Raw genomic sequence first — 22,968 nt, forward strand, 5'->3', positions numbered from 1 at the left:
CCCAGAGTTTCTGATTCACTAGGTCTTTTTCCAAGTGATGCTGCTGTTGCTGGTCAGAAGACCATACTTTGAGAACCACTGTTCTGGGATTTTATTTTTTAATTGTCAAAGAGCATCTTATCCAAATAAATACCATTCCTGGATATATTTCACAGGTAAGTTTTCTAATGTTCAGGAACATATCATTCTGATGCTGATTAACATTGTGGCCTTGGGCAAGTTACTTAACCACTTTGCCAATTTTTTCTTGTGTAAAATGGAAAATAATGGTACTAACTTCATGTGGTTGTTGCGGAGATCAAATGAGTTAATTAATATACATAATACACTACACTGCATACATACACTACATTACACTTAGAAGTACATAATACGCAATATAGAAGTGTTTGCAAGTGTTTAAACTGCTCCAAGAAATAGAGAGGGAAATCATCCAAAGTATTTTATAATGGAATCAAAATATCAGTATCAAACCCTAAAGAGGATCATGCACACCTATGTCACCGATGAATTAACCAACCATGAAAACCCTAAATAAAATAGTAGCAAATAGAACCCAGCTGTACATTCAAAGTATACAATGTCAAAACCAAGTGGCTTTTATTCCAAGAATGGGAAGATGATTCAACTAAATCTACAAATATAGTTACTGCAGCAATAGGTCTGAAGCAAAAAATCATATGGTCATTTCAAATGCTGGAAGGCTAATCATTATTGACTCCCGGTAAAATAGTTTAGTAAAGTCAGAATAGATGGGTAGCAGACTTTGACATTTCTGTTTTTGACTATCCGGCGTCAGCATCCTATTATGGGGTATGGAGTTTCGTGAATCTTGGTGGGATAAGGGGAACCACTTAAAAAGCCAGTCACTTGTTTTCCTGACCCTGGGATCCACAGGACAAACACCAACCAAACCTGATCAACCAGAGACCCTCACCCAGGACTCTGAGTCAGGAGTGGGTAATGCAAAGAAGCAGGGGTGAGTTAGAACTTCCTCTGGGGACAGCAGAGATGGTAGAATCTGCAAAGGGTGGCAGAGGCATCTAAACCTAACTAGTTTTGGGGAACGGTTTGGGCTGCAATCAAGCTTCCCAGCTTTTTATCTTTTATAAGAGATAAAATTTGAATTTACTTTTAAAAGATCAGTAAGATTGCATCTTATAAAAGCAGTAAAAAAGCATTGTAGGCAGAGGAAACAGAATGCATTAGATTTTTTCTGATGACCTAAGGGATAAAAAGAGAAACAATGGGTAAATGCTATAGGAAGTCAAAGAAACTTGGCAAGACCATGACTGGCATTTGCAGAGATGGATGGGTCACCACTTGGTAAGAATGTTGCATCAAAGACTCAAATATCAGATGCGTCATCGCTTCTCGGCCTTTTGGCTAAGATCAAGTGCAAATATCAGATGTGTCCTTAAACTAGATGATTTCAGGTGATTTGATTTGCAAGCCTGATATTTATTAATGGACACTTCCCATAGGATATTCAAGGAATAAGCAAAACTCCCAAACTTCAAGGGAATCCCTAATTTCATGATTCCCAGCCTTTCTTGTTTTTATAGGTTGAGTTTGGATCTTCCCAGAGAGTCCATGAGTGATCAAATAGCCTTGCGAAATTTTCTTCCAGTAAGTCATCCAGATTCTGTTTCTGATGGGAAAGAACCTTGAAACCAAGAATTTTGACTAGTGCAAGATGAATATTTTCTTGACCTGATTTTAAGAGTGTCTACCTTAAGTCAAATGCCAACATTATATTTAATGGTGAAACACCAGAAACCCCCACACGCCAGCAATAAGCAAATGTGATCTCTATGATCATCCACCGTAGAAGTCTCTAGATTTTTTTAAAGTTTAAGTAGTGGGTGGCAGGGAACAACTTTTATACCACCCAAACCTTGCAAACACAAGTGTGGGCAAGGCAAGCTGAGTGGCCAGTAGAATGCCTAAATCCAGTCAAGGAGAGATTTCCGGAAGCCAGGCCAAAGGAGTTGCGGCAGGGGAACTTGATAATATGTCCGAAAAAGCTGAACGTGTTCATTCACTCTCTCAGCAGTTTACTTCTGGGGATTCAGCCTAAGAAAATAATCAGGGCTGGGAACAAAGACTTGTGTGTGAAGGCAGAAAATTTGCACCTGGCCACGACAGATGACAAGCAGTCTCTCTTTTAAGTAGGAAACTGCTTTCTTTTTCTTCTTCCCCTCCTCACTCCTCTCTCCCTCCTTTCTACTTTCTTCTCCTCCACCTTCGCCCTCTGACCCCTCCAGTTCTTTTTCCTCTTCCTCCTCCCTTTCCTCCCTTCTGTCTCTCCTTAACTTCCTCGTACCTTCATGTGCCTCTCAGTCATAAGAGAGAAGGTACTGGGCCAGTCGAAAGGAGTAGGTTGGAAAAAAAAAAGGAGGCTTAGTGCTTCTGAGGACAGATACACTGAAGTATGAGAAAAAAAAAAATAGAATCCTAAAGATATTTATAAAGGAAAAGGAGGGGCACCTGGGTGGCTCAGTTGGTTAAGCGTCTGCCTTCAGCTCAGGTCATGATCCCAGGGTCCTGGGATCCAGCCCCGTGTGGGGCTCCCTGTTCAGCGGGGAGTCTGCTTCTCCCTCTTCCTCTGCTCCTTCCCCCCTCCTTGTGACTTCTCTCTCTCTCAAATAAAAAAGTAAAATCTTAAAAAAAAGAAAGAAAAAGGAGATAACTAGATGCTATGGAAAACTAGCCCCTAAATCACTGGATTTATACTAACTTATACTAACTTATTATGTGATTTTAGCATAAAGCCCTCTGTGCAGGTGTTCCCCGTTGCACCTGGGAACCTTAGGGTTTTTAGCACCCTGGACCTTGGTGAGAGGCATCTGGCTTATAGCCAGAATTTACTGAATGCTCATTATTTTCTAAAATCTTTTTCTTATGTGGATCACTTGATTTAATTTGCACAACTGCTCAATGAGACAGATGCTCCTATGATCCTGAATAGGAAGATAAGGAGCAGAGGCTTCGAGAAGTCATGACTGGGATGTGAATCCAGGCAGACGGGAACCAGAAGCCCCCACCCCCCTAACCACTAAGTGGCAATATCCCAGTTGGCTAGGAAATCTAGAGGACACTTAAAAACTAGTTATTTGGGTCAAAGTGGCTCCCATTCTCCTAACTTGGTTTGGTAATATGATATGGAAATCCTTGTCCTTTTTACTGGCCGAACTTCATGGGGATGCATCAAGTCTTCCCACATTTCCGAACTCTATCTCTTTCTCCTGGCTACCCAGTGTCGTGCATAGAGGGTAAGCTCTGGGGACAATAGACAAGAACTTAGCCTGCATCCTGGCGGGCTGGCTGCGTGACTGAGTCTGAAAGGTTGTCCCACTGGGAGTCCAGGCCCTGTGACTGACCAGGACAGGTACTGCTCTTCATGGCTCTTTGAAACATCTTGCAGAACTGCCCAGAGTGAGAGATGGGTCTGTGTTAGTGACACAGTTTCAGCCTCGGAGCCTTGGACAGGATGAGCAAAGCCACGTGACAGCAACAGATGAGAGTCGAGAATTGCTTTGATTTTCCCGGTTTCAGCTGGATTCCAGACTCCCTCCTTCTGGCTGCAGCAATAACAGTATGGAAGTTCCTTCTCAATCTAGAGCCACGTCTTTAGACGTGGATGTCCCTAAGGCAGGAGTGAGAAGGGTGGAGGTTGCGCCTCTGATTTTTGGCTCCAGTGGTGAGACACGAACGAGGACCACTCCTTGGAATGAAGAAGCGCCTTGAGAGAGTCCTAATCACATCGGGTGTGGGGGTGCGGGATCATCTGAGGATGTGCACAGGGGAAACATTGCGCTGCAAATTATCATACGGGATACCGCAGTTACATCTTGAAGAGAACAGAACATCTGCACTGTTGCTCCAAGTTCTGAAATCTTATACTGGGCACTGATTGGCTTTAAAGACGGCCTCATTAGCAACCCCCCCAATATTTGAATCTCCTTGCCAAGAGTTGTCCGGCCTATTTCGACAGATCTCAAGACTGCAATTCAGTATTTTCTGAAGCACCTCCTCCCGTGTTTGGAAAACATTAATAAAAATGGTCTTTTGAAGATTTTGCCAAAATCCGTCTTCCTGTAACATTCATTCTTTGGTCTGGGTTCTACACCGGGAGGCAATATGGGCTAGGTCTAATCAATCTTCCACAAAACACCTTTCAAAAACGTGAAGGCAGCCAACAGAAGGGAGATAACATTTTTCAAAGCTAACCACGCTCAGGTTAATTTGTTTCACTGTTCCTTGTGTGACACGGGTCCAGGCGCTTCATGCTCCTGATCTCTCTCCACGAGGACTTGGCAGTTGTGTCTTTTTCTTCCAAAACACAACATCCAGAATTAAATGTCACGTTTCTGAAGTAGGGAGCAACTGTCCACTACGCTCTGCTATTAATGCAGACCAAGAGCATGCCGGCTTCTTCTTCTTCTTCTTTTTTTTTTTTTTTTTTGGTGGAAACCTCAAAATGGGTGGAAATTGATATAACTGCTGGCCACAATCCCTAAATCATGCTCTCATGAGTTGTTTCTAAACCCTGCTTTTGCTTTGCTGTAGGCAACTGCTGTACTCTTGGGACACTCAAATGCCCTCAGGGGTATGTTCCAGCAACAGAAGGAAGAGTCCATCCAATATTACTAAATCTGTGTTTCCAGATGCAAGACAATCTCATGCATTCAGTCACATTTCGTATCTTCTTCTAAAAAAATGATTTAGCATCTTTTAAAATGCCGGAGAGGGTGCCTGATTCCCTAATGTTTTAGCCATTACGCTTCGCTATGCAAATGTGGAAACGGCCTAAGGATGATAGGCATTTTTTGGTTTCCAGATAAAATGTAGGTTTAATTTAGAAATATCTTTACTCTTTCAGTTCTGAAACAATGGAGTCTTAGGAAAATGTACAGCGTTTGGATGAAGCTTAGAGACCCATCTTTCAGACTGTCAGGGAAATGGCGACTTTTATCATCATAAAGCCGAACTCTTTGAAATGTAAAATGAGAATTCACTTTTTAGTCTCTCCAAGGGTTAGAAAAAAGATTAAAATGAAAGTCAGTGTTAGCAATACTTAGGAAACCTTACAGGATTTTTCAACACAAGATTGTTGCCCCTTTTATCTACGGTTAGCTTAGGTAAGTACTTAAAACCTCAGAAATCATTTTTACACAAGCAGAGTGTCAGTGCAAGATTACGGTGCTTGGAACTGCCAGGTCTTCATATCTGTCTAGCCGAGCACGTGGAGTTTGCCAAGTTCTTTATAAGTATGCGCATTTCCAGGTTTTTCAAAAACAATATTTGGGTCATTTAAAAAAAATCTTACAAATACTTCAGCTGAAACTAGTTTATTAGTTCAAAATAGATTACTTCATACTTCATCATTCCTTGGAATTGTATGTATTTTAAATCACATTTGGCCTCGTGCCATTCACGACCTTATCCAACGTGTAATGCCGTAAAGAGAAGAGTACGAAATATTTTTGGCGAACTTTGGTGTTGATATTCTGGAAATATTTCATTTTTCTAAAAGCAGAGAAAAATAATGGGTTTAATTTGCAAACTCATTGAAAAAATGCTGAATAAAAGAATAAAACTATTGACATTAATGTAGTCACCCTACAAAAAGGTAAGTGTTTTACTCCCCGGCGTGCAGATGGACAAAGTTACCTTCAGGACTGGCCCTCCCTCTCCACCATCCCCAGAGTCCAGGGCTCTGGATGGAATTTCCAGAGGTGGAGATTGCATTTAGATGGTGCCCTGTGAACCACGCAGCAGAGCAGTGAAGCATCCTCACTTGGCTGGAGCCTGGAGGGCCTCTAGGAGCCGACCTGCCAAGACACTGGCCCTCCTCGCTCAGGCTGAACACCGAGGCCTTTTTCCACCCACTTCTTCCTGTGTGGTCTCTCCCCTCCTTCTCTCCTCTTCTCCAATGGAATTCTAACTTGGTTGGAAGGTAGGAAGGGTTTGGTGCAGAGAAGAGGGCAGGAAACTGTAACTGTGTATCTTAATTATTCAGCCTTCACCTAGACCAGTGGGCTTCATAACTTCCACAGGCCAATAGTGGAACCCATCCCGGAAAGCAAAGAATGACTCATAACTAGTTCACCTGGGAGAAGCCCTCAGGTGCAAGGAAAGAATTATGGTGAGCACGGGGTGGGCGGGAAGACGTGAAGGTTACACATGATTTATCCTTTGAAGTTTTCTACAACCAAATGACTTTAGAGAGAAAGGCAATGGATAACCTGTAATTAATAACAAACTAAAAGCATGTGGGTAATTTATGTGGGTAATTCCTCTAGGTTCTGCACATAAGTGAGATGAGAGAAAACCCATAAAAATAAAAATAACATCCCTAATGAGAATATGTGCCATTCTTCGGAAAAGTAATGTTGACTAAGTATTTTCAATGTTTATCATTACCTACGGTTTAAAAGATTTTATTTTTAAGTAACCTCTACCCCCACCGTGGGGCTCAAACTCACAACCCTGAGATCAGGAGCCACGTGCTCACTGACTGAGCCAGCCAGGCACCCAGATCTGTCCTTAATTTCTGTAGTAAAATTAAATTGTTCTTTCCAGGGGTCATCAATGAACCCATGTTGCCAAAAAATCACTTCTTTTCTGTTTTCTGTGTGCATGAGGGGGCATTCAACACAGTTGACCACACGTTTTGTTTTGTTTTTTACCAAAAATGATATATACATGGTATAAAGAGTCAAATGATTCCATAAGGTTTATTTTTAAAGTTAAATTAAAAAATTTTTTTCAGGGGCGGTGGGTGGGGGGATGGGCTAATTGGGTGATGGGCATTAAGGAGGGCACGTGATGTGATGAGCACTGGGTGTTATATGCAACTGATGAATTATTGAACTCTACATCTGAAACTAATGAGGCATATATGTTGGCTAATTGAATTCAAATTAAAAATTTTTTTTTCAATCCCTGCTCTGCCTACCTCCCAACCTGTCACCCCACTCACATACTGCCTCCATTTCCCATTTCCCAGAGCTTTGAACTATTTTTGCTCATTCTTTTGATACTGAGCTCCAAGTCTCTAATGTGCATATAACACCTCTTCTTGAATTTCCCATTTTAGACACTATCTACTGATTTCATGCTATGGGTGATGAGGAATTAATATGGATTTGGTAAGTCTGTCAGTTTGTCTATCCTCTCTCTTACACACACACACACACACACACACAAACCCCATATACACTGCACTTGGCAATAAGCATACTTCTCATCCCCTTGACTCCAAATAGAGTTATATTATAAAAGTACTTAAGGGACACCTGGGTGGCTCAGTCGTTAAGCATCTGCCTTCAGCTCAGGTCATGATCCCAGGGTCCTGAGATTGAGCCCTGCATCGGGCTCCCTGCTCAGCGAGGAGCCTGCTTCTCCTTCTCCCTCTGCCCCTCCCCCTGCCTGTGCTGTCTCACGTGCGCGCTCTCTCTCTCTCTCAAATAAATAAAATCCTTTTTAAAAAAGTACTTAAATATCCAGTATTTCCTTGTTATTACTATGTAAACGCTAGCCACGTGGTATACTTAAATATTCCCTCTTTTCTGTATATCATATCTCCCTGCCTCATCTCTATTTCCCTACCCTACCTAGATTTAATAACTACTTACCCCCCATTTGCTCAATCTTCTCTGTGTAGAGCTTCTTACTAGTTCAACCCTGTCTCAGTGCATTTAGGCTGCTATCACAAAATACCACAGACTGGGCAGCTTATAAACCACAGATAAGTATTTCTCATAGTTCTGGAGACTGGAAGTCCAAGACCGGAGCACCAGCCTGGTGGGGCCCCCTTCTGGACTGTAGACTTCTTGTCGCATCCTCTCATGGTGAAGAAGCTGGGAAGCTCTGTGGGGTCTCTCCTCATAAAGGCACTAATCCCATTCGTGAGGGTTCCACCTTCATAACCTAATCACTTCCAAAGCCCGAACCTACTGATACCATCACCTTTGGGAGTTAGGATTTCAACAAGGAAATTTCAAACTCGGGGTGGGGGGGGGGAACACATATATTCAGGTCACAGCAAACCCTAAACTTTCCCTCAGTTTTGAAATTCTTTTCTCAATAAGTTCAGATATATAAGGTATTCAGTCCGTCCTCTGTGTAGCACTACTTCCTGGAGCGTCCCAGTGGGCTCCAGTCAGGGTAGGGGGCTCTCCAGGTCTGCCGAACGGCCCTTGCTCTGGGATGTCTCGTCAACATTTTTCTGGAGAATCCTTTCATCTGTCCATTGCTTTGGATCCTTGTTTTCTCGGAGCCATATCTTTATCTTGGTTTACTCCCTTAATTAGAGCCACATTGTCTGGTAGCCTCCTGAGAAAAGGTATGTGAGTGATTCATCTTTTTTAGCGCTGTATGGTTGTCTACTGTGTAAACATATCACAGTTTGTTTTTTCATTTTACTGTTGACAGGCTTTTGGATTACTTCCAGCTGGGGACTATTACAAATAGCACTGCCATGAAAATTCTAGTGCATGGTTTTTGGTGACTTATATAAGAATCTTTGTTGCATATACACTTCGGGGTGAAATTTCTGGTATAGGAGATGCAGTGTGTTCAGAGAAAATAGGTATCATCAAAACATTTTCCAGTATTTGTTGGACTGACTTACATAGTCTTTTTTTTTTTTTTAAGATTTTGTTTATTTATTTGACAGAGAGAGCACAAGCAGGGAGAGTGGCAGGCAGAGGGAGAGGGAGAAGCAGGCTCCCCACTGAGCAGGGAGCCCGATGTGGGACTTGATCCCAGGACCCCGGGAACATGACCTGAGCCGAAGGCAGTCGCTTAACCAACTGAGCCACCCAGGCTCCCTGACTTACATAGTCTTGCCAGGAATGTCTGAGAATCCCTGTCCTTCTACAGCCTTGCCAACATTTGGTGTTTTCTGCCTTGTTAATATCAGCCTTTTTTGTGGGTTTGTAATGGTATCTTACTATGGTTTGAGTTTGCATTTTCCTGACTACTAATAAAGTTGAATGTCTTTTCTATGCTTGTTGTCTATTTGGACATCCTCCTATGTGGTGTCACCGTTTACATCATGTCCCTATTTTTTCTACTAGGATTGTTTGTCCTTTTCCTATTGATTTGTAGGAGTTATTATATATTCTAGATATAAGTCCTTTATCAGATATATGTTTACTAAATATCTTCTCTCTGTGAAGTGCTTTCATCATCTCTTAACGATATCTACTGATGAACTAAAATTTCAGATATTAATATAGTCCATTTTATAATTTTTTCTTTTATGGTTAGTGTATTTTATGTCCTGTTTAAGAAATCTTGCCCTCTTCCAAGATCAAGAAGATATTCTCATATGTTTTCCTCTAAAAGCTTTATTGTTTTACTTTTCATCTGGAATTGCATCTGGAAAAAATTTTCTGCACATGTTCAAATGTTTCAGCATGGTGAAGTACTCTAACACATTGTCTCCTGTTGGCTCATCCTTGCATATCTGGAGTCCAACCCAAATCCACTGTGAGATATTTGTTATATACTGCTGAATTCAATTTGTAAATATTTTGCTTGGAATTTTTATTATCTTTATGTTAATGAGTGAGGCTAAATTGTATTTTTCTCTTATACTTCTTTTTGGTATCAAGGTTATACCAGTTTATTAAAATGATTTGGGAAGGGTTTATTCTTTTTCTATGCTCAGTAATAAGATTACAACTATCTGGCATTTGAATTTATGGTAAAACTTGCTTATCAAATTATTTGAACCAAATTATTAGGTTTATTTTGTAGGGAAAGTTGTTTTTTTTTTAAGTTGTTATTTATTTATTTGAGAGAGAGAGACAGAGATAGCGAGGGAGAGCATGAGTGGGGAGGTGAGGGAGAAGCAGGCTTCCCGCTGAACAGGGAGCCCGATGCGGGACTCAATCCGAGGACCCTGGAATCATGACCTGAGCTGAAGGCAGACACTTAACCGACTGAGCCACCTAGGCGCCCTGTAGGGAAAGCTTTTAAACTTACTAACTCAATTTATTTAATAGAAGACTATATGGATTCTTTCTTTCACCTTGAACTATTTTATTAAGTCATATTTTACATAAATTTATCTATTTCATGAAAGTTTTCAAATATATTAGGATAATATCATCCCTAATTTGTCCTTTCTTATTAATCTGTCCTGCATCTATACTGAGGTCCCCCTTGTCATTCATAATATTGTCTTCCTTTTCTTTCTTGATCTTGTAGATGGTAGTCAAATTTTTGTTCCTTCCAAAGAACCGTCTTCAAGATTTAACTTTTAAGCTTAGAAATTTGTTAGTTTTTAAAATATTGCAGTAAAATTTATATGTGTTACAGAGATTGTGACCTTTTTTTGGATAGTTTGGGGTGTGTTTTATTTTGTGGCTACCACATAAGCAAATCTTAAAAATTCCATATGTGCTTGACAAGAATGTATCTGATTATACATCCTTTAGATCTAGCTTATTAATCATGTTGTTTAAGTCTTTAATACCCCGATGATTTTTTTCTGCTTGAAAGATCATTTAGTGAGAGATATATTAAAATCTCCTTCTTGGGGTGCCTGGGTGGCTCAGTTGTTAAGCATCTGCCTTCGGCTTGGGTCAGGATCCCAGGGTCCTGGGATGGAGCCCCGCATTGGGCTCTCTGCTCCGCGGGAAGCCTGCTTCTCCCTCTCCCACTCCCCCTGCTTGTGTTCCCTCTTTCACTCTCTCTCTCTGTCAAATAAATAAATAAAATCTTAAAAATAACTAAATAAATAAAATCTCCTTCTTGCATAGGGAATTATCCCATTTCCTCTCAAAGTGCTAATAAATTTTGCTTTCTATATTTGTTGCTATGTTAGTAAATGGATAAAACTTTAGAATTTGTATATCTTCTATCTGAATTGAGCCTTATATTAATATGTAGTGATCCTTTTTAACTCTAGTAATGTTGTTTTCCCTTATAGCTTATTCCTATAGCCTGATACTACTATGCCTTTCTCTCTTCTACATATTATTTGTATATATTTTTCCCATGTTTGAAATGCATGGAACTTTAAATTACGTCATCATGTCTTTTATTGGAAAAAAATTTTCGGGGTGGCTGGCTGGCTCAGTCACTAGAACATGTGACTCTTGATATCAGGGTTGTGAGTTCGAGCCCCACACTGGGGCTCGAGTTTACTTAAAAAAAAAACATACACATGCACATATATATGTATGTGTATAACATATGTATATATGCTAACCCTAACACTAAACATACATACATATATATAAAGAAAAAACTTTTCTTTTTGATTTTTGACAGTTTTGTTTTATTATGTTTTTGAGAGAGAGAGAAAGCATACGTGTACACATGTGTGGACATGCATGTGAGCAGTGGGGGAGGGGCAGAGGGAGAGAGAGAATCCCAATCAGGCTCCACACCCAGCATGGAGCTCGACTCGGGGCTCAATCTTACAACCCCGATTTCATGACCTGAGCCAAAATCCAGAGTCAGACGCTTAACTGACTGAGCCACCCAGAGGCCCCTGGTTTTTAACAGTTTTATTGAGATACAATTTATATACCATGAAGGCCACCCACTCAAAGTATACAATTCAGTGGTCTTCACAGAGTTGTGCTACCATCACCACAATATTAGAACATTTTTGTCACTCCAAAAGACCACACACATCAGCAATCACTCCGCATTTTCTGCCTGTCCCCCCCTCCCTCCCGCAGACGCTGGTAACCAATAATCTACTTTCCTTCTCTATGAATTTGACTCTCCCAGGGATCTCACATAAATGGAATCATATGGTATTTGTCCTTTGGGGTCTGACTCATTTCACTTAGCGTAATATTTTCAAGGTTGTAATACATACTTCATTCCTTTCCACTGATGAATATTTCATTGTCTGCACATACCACATTTGTTTATACATTCGTCAGGTGATGGACGTCTGGGTGACTTCCATTTTTTAGTTATTGTGAAAAATGCCGTTATGAACATTCATGAGCAAGTTTTGTATGGACATGTGCTTTCCACATGTACGTTTCTTTTGGGTAGATGCCTAGGAAGGGAATTGCTGAGTCTTAAAGGAAGTGTAGGTTTAACATTTTGAGGAACAGATGAACTGTTCTCTAAGCAGCTTGCATCATTTTGCAGTCCCACCAGCACTGTATGAGAATTTTAATTCCTCTACATCTTCAACAACACATGCAATGATTTATCTTTGTGACTATAGCTATTCAAGGATGTATGAGGTTGGGCTGCCATATGCAGTACCACAGACCGAATGGCTTAAATACCAGAAAGATTTCTCATAGTTCTAGAGGGTGGGAAGTCCAAGATCAAGGTGGTGGCCAATTTGGTTCCTGGTGAGACTCTATTTCTGGCATGTAGGTGGGCACCATCCTGCTGTGTGCTCACATGACTTCTTTGTGTGTGTAAAGAGAGTGAGCTATGGTCTCTCCTCTCCTTATAAGGACACTAATCCTATTAGATTAGGGCCCTGCCCTTACGACTTCATTTAACTTAATTACTTCCATAAAGCCACTGTCTCCAAATACAGTCTCATAGGAGGTTAGGGCTTCAACACATGAATTTTGGAAGGAGGCAAACATTTAGTCCATAACATAGAAAATACAAAGTAGTATCTCATTGTGGGTTTGATTTGCATTTGTCTGATAGTAATTACTTGAGCATCTTTTCATGTGTTTTATTATCTATTCATGTATCTTTTTTAGGGATATGTTTATTCAAATCCTTTGTCCATTTTTAAATTGGGTTTTTGTCTTCTATAATTGAATTGTGAGAGTTTTTTATATATTCTGGATATAATTCCTTTATCAGATATATGATTTGCTAAATCATATATTTTCTAAACTAAACATTTTAAATTATAAAAGTCATGAAAAAATGGAGGCACCTGGTAGGCCCAACAGTAGAACACGCGACTCTTGATCTCACGGATCTAAGTTTGAGACCCATGTTGGGTGTAGAGATTACCTAAAAATAAAATCTTAGGGGCACCTGGGTGGCTCAGTCGGTTAAGCGGCTGCCTTCGGCTCAGGTCATGATCCCAGGGTCCTGGGATCGAGTCCCGCATCGGGCTCCCTGCTCGGCGGGGAGCCTGCTTCTCCCTCTGCCTCTGCCTGCCTCTCTGCCTACTTGTGCTCTCTATCTCTCTATCAAATAAATAAATAAAATCTTTAAAAAAAAATCTTAAAAAAAGAAAATTCACCAAAAATGCAAACTTCACCAAATATCAGAATTATCAAAACAGCGAAGAAAACAAATTACATCACAAAAGAATTTTAAAATTCCAAAAACAGAAAATATAAAAAAGGACATTGAAAAATAAAATATGCCTGTCACATAAAAAAAAAATGCAAATGTGCTTACTCACCTTTTACAAATAAACAGATTTTCAGATTAGATCACAAAGCAAAAACCAAACTCTGTAGTTTGTATGAGAAACACACCTGAAACAAAGTGATTCACCAAGGTTGAAAATAAAAGGATTGGCAAAAGTAAACTAGGCAAATGCAAAGTAAAAGAAAGCAGGAATTGCAATCTTAATGTCAGGGAATAGGAATTTATGCCAAAAACACATGAAATGAGACCAAGTAGGGCTACTGACAATATTAATTGATGGAATCTACGATGATGATATAACAGTCATGGATAGAGATGCCGCAAAAATGTGGTAATATCTACAAAGAGCAGATACTATAGGAGATACAGACAGAATTAGACACACCTACCTTAGGAGACTTTAGTTGCACCTGTAAGTCGAAAGCGGATCAAATAGATTTTTTAAAAAGGATATGAGGATGTAAATAACATGATAAGGTAGGACTGGTCAATGCATCACATTTCTTTAAATGTAAGATGCCATCAATTGTGAAACATAACACTTTTTAAGTAGCACGGAGAGAATAAATGCTATCAAAGTATGGCACAATGCCTTAATTGTAGACCTGCAAAATACATGAACAAGTCTCACTATCTTCTGCTCATTGTGAAATCTCTTTCACCTCTTTTGAGGGATTTGGCAATTTCTCCTAAAATCGGTCGCTCTGTTTGGTGTACAATAAGTATACTCCTGTATGTATCTCAAGGATGAAATGCCACACAGATCCATCTACTCATAGTTACCATCCTTTATTGTTTTAAGGTTCTAGAAAGTCTTTGGTTGTTTTTGCAAGAAAATGTAGAATTACAGCAATTCTTCCATCGACAATATTTGCCTTACCAACCTCAAGTTTATACCTTTCTGCCTTTATTTCCAAGCTTTTCTCTGTGCCCAGCAACTTTTAGTTTCAGTGCCAAAACATACTATAATCTTTTCACCCACATTCAAAATGGTAATTAAACCCAACATGTACAGAGCCAGCAAAGCAAACATAACTCAGTCGAAGAGTCAATGGCATACACAGCTGGGACCAAGTCTGTCCATGCGCCAGCAGTCACAACCACACTTGAGTGCCATCTGGCCAAGAGTAATTAGAAGATGCCAAAATGGAAAGATGAATCTCAATCAGGGATTTTAAAATGTAAAATTAAGACATTGTGACTTAGGTTCAATAAAACGTGGTATATTTTGTTCCCTCAGAGTTGGTAATACATCTGCATTTCAAGTGCCCATTGAAACCTGACCATATACGAGTGCACAAAAGAACCTGAACACATTTCCAGCAGTAGACATAATACAGACCACATTCTTTTTTTTTTTTTTTAAAGATTTTATTTATTTTTTAACAGAGAGAGAGACAGACAGTGAGAAAGGGAACACAAGCAGGGGGAGTGGGAGAGGCAGAAGCAGGCTTCCCGCTGAGCAGGGAGCCCGATGTGGGACTCGACCCCAGGACCTTGGGATCATGACCTGAGCCGAAGGCAGACGCTTAACGACTGAGCCACCCAGGCGCCCCAGACCACATTCTTTAATCACAATACAATAAAGCAAGACTTACTAACATTATCACAAAATAAAGGCCTTTCTACCCAAACATGTAAAGAAAACAAATTCTCTTATATCTTGGATCAAGAGGGATATACTGGAATACTAGGCAACCACACATGTTCTTGAATTGTGCGTCAGTCAAAATCATCAATTTTTTATTTTGTCAAATAATAAATAAATATTTACATTTTAGGGATTACCAGTGAGAAAAATAAATAGCAGTTCTACTTTCTAAAACAGTACAAGGGAAAGGAGCAATAAGGACCAATGACAAAGAGCTTACCTCCTATGTTTTCTTCTAGGAGTTTTATGGTTTCAAGTCTTAGGTTTGCGTCTTTAATCCAGTTTGAGTTTATTTCTGTGTATGGTGTAGGTTAGGGTTTCAGTTTCATTCTTCCGTATGTGGCTGTCCAGTTTTCCCAACACCGTTTATTGAACAGACTGTCCCTTCCCCATTGTAGATTCTTGGCTCCCTTGTCATAGATTAATTAGCCATATAAGTGTAGGCTTATTTCTGGGCTCTCTATTCTGTTCCAATGATAGATGTGTCTGTTTTTTTGTTTTTGTTTTGGGGTTTTTTTGCCAATACGACTGTTTTGTTCCCAGATTGGATTAAGTCCCACCCTAAGGGCCTCATTTTAACTTAATCACCTCTGTAAAGGTTCTGTCTCCAAATACAGTCAAATTCTGGGGTCCAGGGCATCTGGGCTTCAATATATGAATTTCGACGGGACACAATTCAGCCTGTAACAAAATTTATACTAAAATATTATATGGGAGACAAACCGTAAGAGACTCTTAGGAAACAAACTGAGGGTTGCTGGAGGGGAGGGGAGAGGGGTGGGTGATGGGCATTACGGAGGGCATGTGATATGATGAGCACTGGGTGTTCTATGCAACTGATCAATCACTAAACTCTACTTCTGAAACTAATGATACAGTATATGTTAATTAATTGAATTTAAATAAAATAAAAAAATATTATGTAATTTTTCAATATTTCCATATAGGAACCGTCGGGCATGGCTACATTATCACAGTGCTTCTCCAGCTTTAGATGCACTTATGAATACCCTTCGGATCTTGTCAAAAATGCAGATTGTGATTCAGTAGTTCTGGGAGGGCCGTGGATTCTGTAAGACTACCCAGCTCCAAGCAAGGCTGAGGCTCTGCCCCCGGGGACCCCATTCTAGGTAGTAGTGAAGCACAACAAGATATGAAGTAGTCCGATCCTTGCACCTGCTTGTCATTGAAAGGTTTGGATTTGAAAAATAACTGCATCAGAAGATATTCCACACAAGAAAAACAGAAAAATGAAACAGCAGGGGAACAAATGTGATTCATACTTGTAAATGATAAGAGAAAGAAATTCAAATGAAGTAAGGATACCATGCCAAGACAACATACCATCTTAGTGGAGAAAATGACGAGGTAGCACATCCCGCCACCCAAAGTGAGTAAGTGAAGAGCGTTAATTTACCCCACCAGCGCTGTCGCATTTTCCAAACTGCAAATTTGCAAAATACTTTTTCATGCCACTGCATAATTTCAACACTGTTACAGGTGACACAATGGGATGCCCACCATGTATCCTCAGTGATAGCAAATACGGTGTTTTTAAAATGGGAAATGATTCAATCAGCACTAATAGCCCCCTTTCCAGTTTATTTACTGCCAATTTTTTTTAGTATTATAATCATACATCACATAAGGAAGAAGCTCAGATTTAGTAAATTATTCAAAGACTATGTCTTTTTTTTTTTAAAGATCTTATTTATTTGAGAGAGAGAGAGAGAGCGCACACACGCAGGAGTAGGGGGAGGGGTAGAGGGAGAAGCAGACTCTCTGCTGAGCAGGGAGCCCTATGAGGAGCTTGATCCCAGGACTCTGAGATCACGACCTGAGCAGAAGGCTTAACCAACTGAGCCACCCAGGCGCTCCCCAAAGACTATGTCTTTAATTCATTTGGGTTTCCTTGTCCATACCACCTTCCCCTAAATTACAGGGTTTTTTGGTAACTTCCTGTAAAACAACAATAAACTCTGCATTATTAAAATCTACCAAATTACCATTAATTTATATTTATAGTGGGTTAACTCTGATGGAACACAGGAAATTGTACAAAATGAGGGTCATTCTTTCTTGTGTGAGACATTTCCACACCCTGCAGGTGGTTTAGCATTCCTGGTTCCCACTCATTAAATACTAGTACTGCAGCCCCCAATCCTTATGAGGCATAAAAAGATCCCTACAAATACCAAAATACACTTTAGGATGTTGACCATCCCTGCACAGATCGTCAACTAGACTAGACTAAACTTTCCATCTTGAAGATTCAATGCAACTTGCAAATGCCTGACTTAAAAACCAAGATCATTGGGGCACCTGGGAGGTTAAGTCAGTTAAGGGTCTGCCTTCGGCTCAGGTCATGATCCCAGGGTCCTGGGATCGAGTCCCGCATCGGGCTCCCTGCTCAGTGGGGAGTCTGCTTCTCCCTCTGCTTGCACTCCCTCTCTCCCTCTCTGTCAAATAATAAATAAAATCTTAAAAAATAAAATAAAGAACCAAGATAGTAAATATACCAAAACAGTAAATGCTTCACAACTGTTTTATAATCCAAAAGTTCCATGCAGAAAGGTCAAGCCCTAGAAAAATCTGACATACTCACTCAGGATTTGTTGCGGAAAACCACAGGTGGTTGGATAGCCAATGAGCTCTGAAAGTTCTTCCCTTACTAACCGGAAATACAGGAACAACTGCTTCTATTGTTTTTATAACCTGTTTTACGCCAAGTATGAGCCTCTTTCACTCTGTTCAAACACAAAATACCTGAAGACACTGTTGAAATTCACCCCGCCTGCAAAACTTTGTAGCGTCTCTTATGGAAGACAGGGCCATATTTCATATCATAATTTTCATGCTTAATTACCCTACCCTTAATGAGGTGACTTCAGGGGACCATCTGTTCAGAAAATAACTGGATGAACACTTGAGAGAAAATATGTGAAAGGATAATTAATGTGATAAGCTAAACAACAAGAAAACCCACAAAACCATATTTGGTTCATTTGCAAGATGTCATCAGACACTTCTCTTAGCATATAGCATCTGTATAAAATTACGTGACGTGTGTATCAGGCCCTATCATTTGCAAAGTTACAGTCTTGCCAACAAATTGGTAAACTCTGGCTTATTTGCCCCTGAGCTCAAAATCTAGATGGATTAGTAGCATTAATAAATTAACCCTTCACAGCCTTAGTCAATTATGAAAAAAATAGTTTAACAGTAACTTCCTAGATTCATAAAATGCTCTTTTAATAAAAGTCAAAGCCATGTGTTTTTGCAATGGCTGTCACTCACAGGCTTCAGTTTACTCCAGACGTTAAAGGAAATGGGTCACATTTTAATTGTTTGCTACCTCTGACTGTAACATATCTACCTGTCCACCGTGTATGTAGAATAAAATCTGGAGCACTGGGGCGCCTGGGTGGCTCAGTCAGTTAAGCGTCTGCCTTCGGCTCAGGTCATGATCCCAGGGTCCTGGGATAGAGCCCCGCATCGGGCTCCCTGCTCAATGGGGAGTCTGCTTCTCCCTCTCTCTCTTCCTGCTGCTCCCTCTGCTTGTGCTCTCTCTCTCTCTTTCTCTCTTGCTCACTCTCTCTCTCTCTCAAATAAATAAATAAAATCTTAAAAAAAGAATCTGGGGGACTAAGCCACAATACATTGCTGGTGCTTGTCTCTAGAAGCTGGGATTATATATAATCTTTATTTTCTTCTTTATATTTTGCTGGGTTTTTTTCTTTTCTTTTTTTCTGTTTTTTTTTTTAGAGAGAGAGAGTGTGTGTATGCAAGTAGAGGGGTGAGGGAGGGGCAGAGGGAGAGGGAGAGAGAGAAGATCTTAAACAGGCTCCATGCCCAGGAAGGAATCCGAAATGGAGCTCGATCTCACAACCCTGAGATCGTGACCTGAGCTGAAACCAAAGAGTCTGTCGCTCAGTTGACTGAACCACACAAGTGCCCCTTGCTGAGTTTTTTTCTGAAATTTTTTCACTAAGTATATTTTACTTTTATAATCAGAAATAAATGAATAAGTTATTTTTAAAAATATAATGCATTACTAGCAGAATGTTGACCAAAACATATTGTTTAAACATGTCTTCCTGAATGGAAATAAATAGCACCCTACAAAAAGAAGTGCAGAGAAGATAATGCACTGGAAAGATCAAAACCACCAATGGTGCCAAGCATTACCTGGGAAAACGAAGGTTTTAGTTGTCGGGCAAATAAAATATCTGGCAATAAAAGTCATAATGCAGTGTACAAACAAAAACTTTTCTATGAAGAATTAAGTTTAAAGCTAATTTCCTTTCCTTTCGAAACACTTTGTGTCATGAGTGCACTTTAAATCTCTGTTTAAAAACCTTTTTAGAGGGTGCCTGGGTGGCTCAGTTGGTTGAGCGACTGCCTTCAGCTCAGGTCATGATCCTGGAGTCCCCGGATCGAGTCCCACATCGGGCTCCCTGCTCAGCGGGGAGTCTGCTTCTCCCTCTGACCCTCCCCCCTCTCATGTGCTCTCTCTCTCTCTCTCCCTCTCATTCTCTCTCTCAAATAAATAAATAAAATCTTAAAAAAAAAAAAACCTTTTTAGGGATGTCTGGCTCTCTCAGTCCGAAGAGCATGCGACTCTTGATCTTAGGGTTGTGGGTTCGAGCCCCACATTGGGTGTAGAGATAGATTGCTTAAAAATAAAATCTTTAGATAAATAAACTTTAAAAAGCTTTAAAAAATTTTCAGTTACAGTATTTTTCAAGGTCTATCGACTGAATGTTTGTGTCCCCTCGTTTTCCCTCCTCCCCCCAAATTCATGTATTAAATGTGAATTACCCAATATGGAGGGTATTGGTGGGAGGGACTTTGGGGAGTGCTGCATTAGTGCCTTAATGAAAGGGACCCCACCGAGCTCCCTGCCCCTTCCTCAGTGTAAGGACACAGCGGAAAGAAAAGACTCTGACATGAACCAGGAACGGAGCCCTCAGCAGACACCCTATCTGCTTGCACCGCCATCTTGGACTTCCCTACCTCCAGACTGTGAGAAATACATTTCTCACGTTTATCAGCCACACACTTGGTCTGTCATAGCGGCCCAAACAGACTAGGAGAGCAAGGGTAAAGTTTTTCTATTTAGCTCCTTTCCTGAGGAATTCTTTTTGCAGTAGTTGTGAAAGTTCTGGGTTGTGGTGGCCACCAGCCCAAGATCGTGGGGTCTCAGTGGCCTCAGAGGTCTGCTCCCTTTATAAAACTCCCAGGTGGGCAAACTCTTCTAAATACACACATGTTGTCCAGCAGTGGTTCTCCAAGTGTGATCCGGGGATGCCTGAGGTTCCTAGAGACCTTTCGGGGAGGGTCTATAAGGTCAAAACTATTTGCAATACAAACAATTATCTGGCCTTTTCGTCCCTGTTCTTACACTAGCCTACAACGGCATTTGCTGAAAACTCCCCATAACTGGAAGTATCAGAGCAGAGGGAAAGCAGAAGCAGCTAGGGGACTCCAGCTGCCTTCAATTAAACAAGACATGGAAGAGATGCACGGGGGCGCCTGGGTGGCTCAGTCGTTAAGCATCTGCCTTCAGCTCAGGTCATGATCCCAGGGTCCTGGGATCGAGCCCCGCATTGGGGAGCCTGCTTCTCCCTCTCTCTGCCGCTCCCCCTGCTTGTGCTCTCTCCCTGACAAATAAATAAAATCTGTAAAAAAAAAAAAAAAAAAAAAGAGAGAGAGAGAGAGTCATGGATTCTGTCACTCATGAAATTGCTTTTTGTTTTGGCAAATAGTTATTTTTCTTAACTATAATGTTTTTAAACATTATGTTAGCATGTGAGTTTATTATTAATTAATCTTGCATTTTCAGGGGTGCCTATGTGGCTCAGTCGGTTGAGCGTCCGACTCTTGGTTTCAGGTCCAGTTATGATTTCATGCGTTATGGGATCGAGCCCCATGTGGGGCTCCCCACTCAGCGGCGTGTCTGCTTGGGATTCTCTCTCTCCCCCTCCCCCTTCCCCCAACTCATGCACTCTCTCTCTCAAATAAATTAATTTTTCATTTTGGTTTTAATGTCTAATATAGTATCAGCAGAACCCACATAAACAAAAACTCTTTTAAGGTCTTCAATAATTTTTAAGAATGTAAAGGGTTTTTGTTTTTGGTTTTTTTTTTTGACACAGAGAGAGACAGCGAGAGAGGGAACACAAGCAGGGAGAGTAGGAGAGGGAGAAGCAGGCTTCCCGCGGAGCAGGGAGCCCGATGCGGGGCTCGATCCCAGGACCCTGGGATCATGACCTGAGCCGAAGGCAGACATTCAACGACTGAGCCACTCAGGTGCCCCAAGAATGTAAAGGGTTCTACCTCTTACACTCTTGGTGGAAATGCAAACTGATGCAGCCACTCTGAACGACAGTATGGAAGTTCCTCAAAAAGTTAAAAATAGAACTACCCTATCATCCAGCAATTGCACTCCTAAGTATTTACGCAAAGGATACAAAAAATACCAATTCCAAGGGATGCATGCACCCTATGTTTATAGCAGCATTATTTATAATAGCCAAATTGTGGAAAGAGCCCAGATATCCACCAACTGGTGAATGCATAAAGAATAGGTGGTAATATATACACAATGGAATGATATCTTGCCGTTCACAACAATGTGGATGGAACTAGAGAGTATAATGCTAAGAGAAATAAGTTAGTCAGAGAAAGACAAATACCACATGATTTCACTCATATTGGGAATTTAAGAAAAAACAAATAGAGGGGGGGAAAAAGAGAAAAACCGAGAAAAAGACTCTTACCTCTAGAAAACAAACTGATGGTTACCAGGGGGGACGTGGGTGGGGGATGGGTTAAATCGATAATGGAGATTAAGGAGGGCACTTGCTGTGATGAGCACCGGTGTTGTATGTAAGTGATGAATCACTAAATTCTACTCCTGAAACTAATACACTGTATGTTAACTAATTGGAATTTAGATAAAAACTTAAACAGACAAACAAAAAAAGAATGTAATGGGTTCTACAGACCAAAAAGCTTGAGAAGCACCATTTCATATGGTATAATCGATCCGAACTCAGAAAGCACAGAGGGCTTAACATGTGAACATAATTATTGTTGGAAATGGGCTTCAGGAAGTGTTTTGTTTTGCTCATGGAAGAAACAGACCAGTATAACATGGGCACACATTCCTGCGGCCTCAACTTGCCCAAATTAATTCATAAAATAATTTAGTAGGACAGTTTATATGCCAACACATAGGACTCTGCCACCAAATAAAAAGTCTATCATGTGGCTTCACTCTGACAAGTACTGGGAAACACGAAACTTATTCTTTTTTTTCATAGCTACAATCGTTAGCCTGGACTGTCATCTATGAAATGCTTGTGTGCAGGAAATTGCAATGATAGAATGTCAAGAAGGGTACAATACAGCCAATGTGCGTGAACACTCAAAGGTCTGATGATCCACCAACTATATCAAGCCAAAGGAAAATTCTCATTTGAACAAGTGTTGGTTTTCTTTTTTTTCCTTTTTTTAATGATACAATTTAGGGAGATGACACAGTTAATAGATGCATTCAGATACATGAATTTTTGACATTTTCATTATGAAAATTAAATACAACAAAGACGAGAGCATAGTACATTACATCCTGTGTGTCCATCCTCTGTCTCAGCAGTCACTAACAGTTTTATCAATGTTGTCTTATCTATCCATCACCCCACAACCCCACTTTTTAGTGGCAGTATTTAAAACAAATCCCAGTTCAGCCTGGGAAACATAGTCAATGTTATTGTAATAACGTTGTATGGTGACAGATGGTAACTACACTTATCATGGTGAGCACTTTGTAAGGTGTATAAACATCAAATCGCTATGTTGTACACTTGAAACTAATGTAATTTATGTCAACCATACTTCAATTTTAAAAATCCCAGACATTATACTATTTCACTCATAAATAATTCAACATGACTTGGTAA

General features: G+C 40.4%; 1 pseudogene; it reads left to right on the top strand.

The window, feature by feature from the left end:
• Positions 1-1,246: 1,246 nt before the first annotated feature.
• The window catches only part of LOC118521667 (small ribosomal subunit protein uS5 pseudogene), a 40,400-nt pseudogene continuing 18,678 nt past the window's right edge, over positions 1,247-22,968 (top strand).

This window comes from Halichoerus grypus, chromosome 2 (assembly GCF_964656455.1).
Source record: "Halichoerus grypus chromosome 2, mHalGry1.hap1.1, whole genome shotgun sequence".
NCBI lineage: Eukaryota > Metazoa > Chordata > Mammalia > Carnivora > Phocidae > Halichoerus > Halichoerus grypus.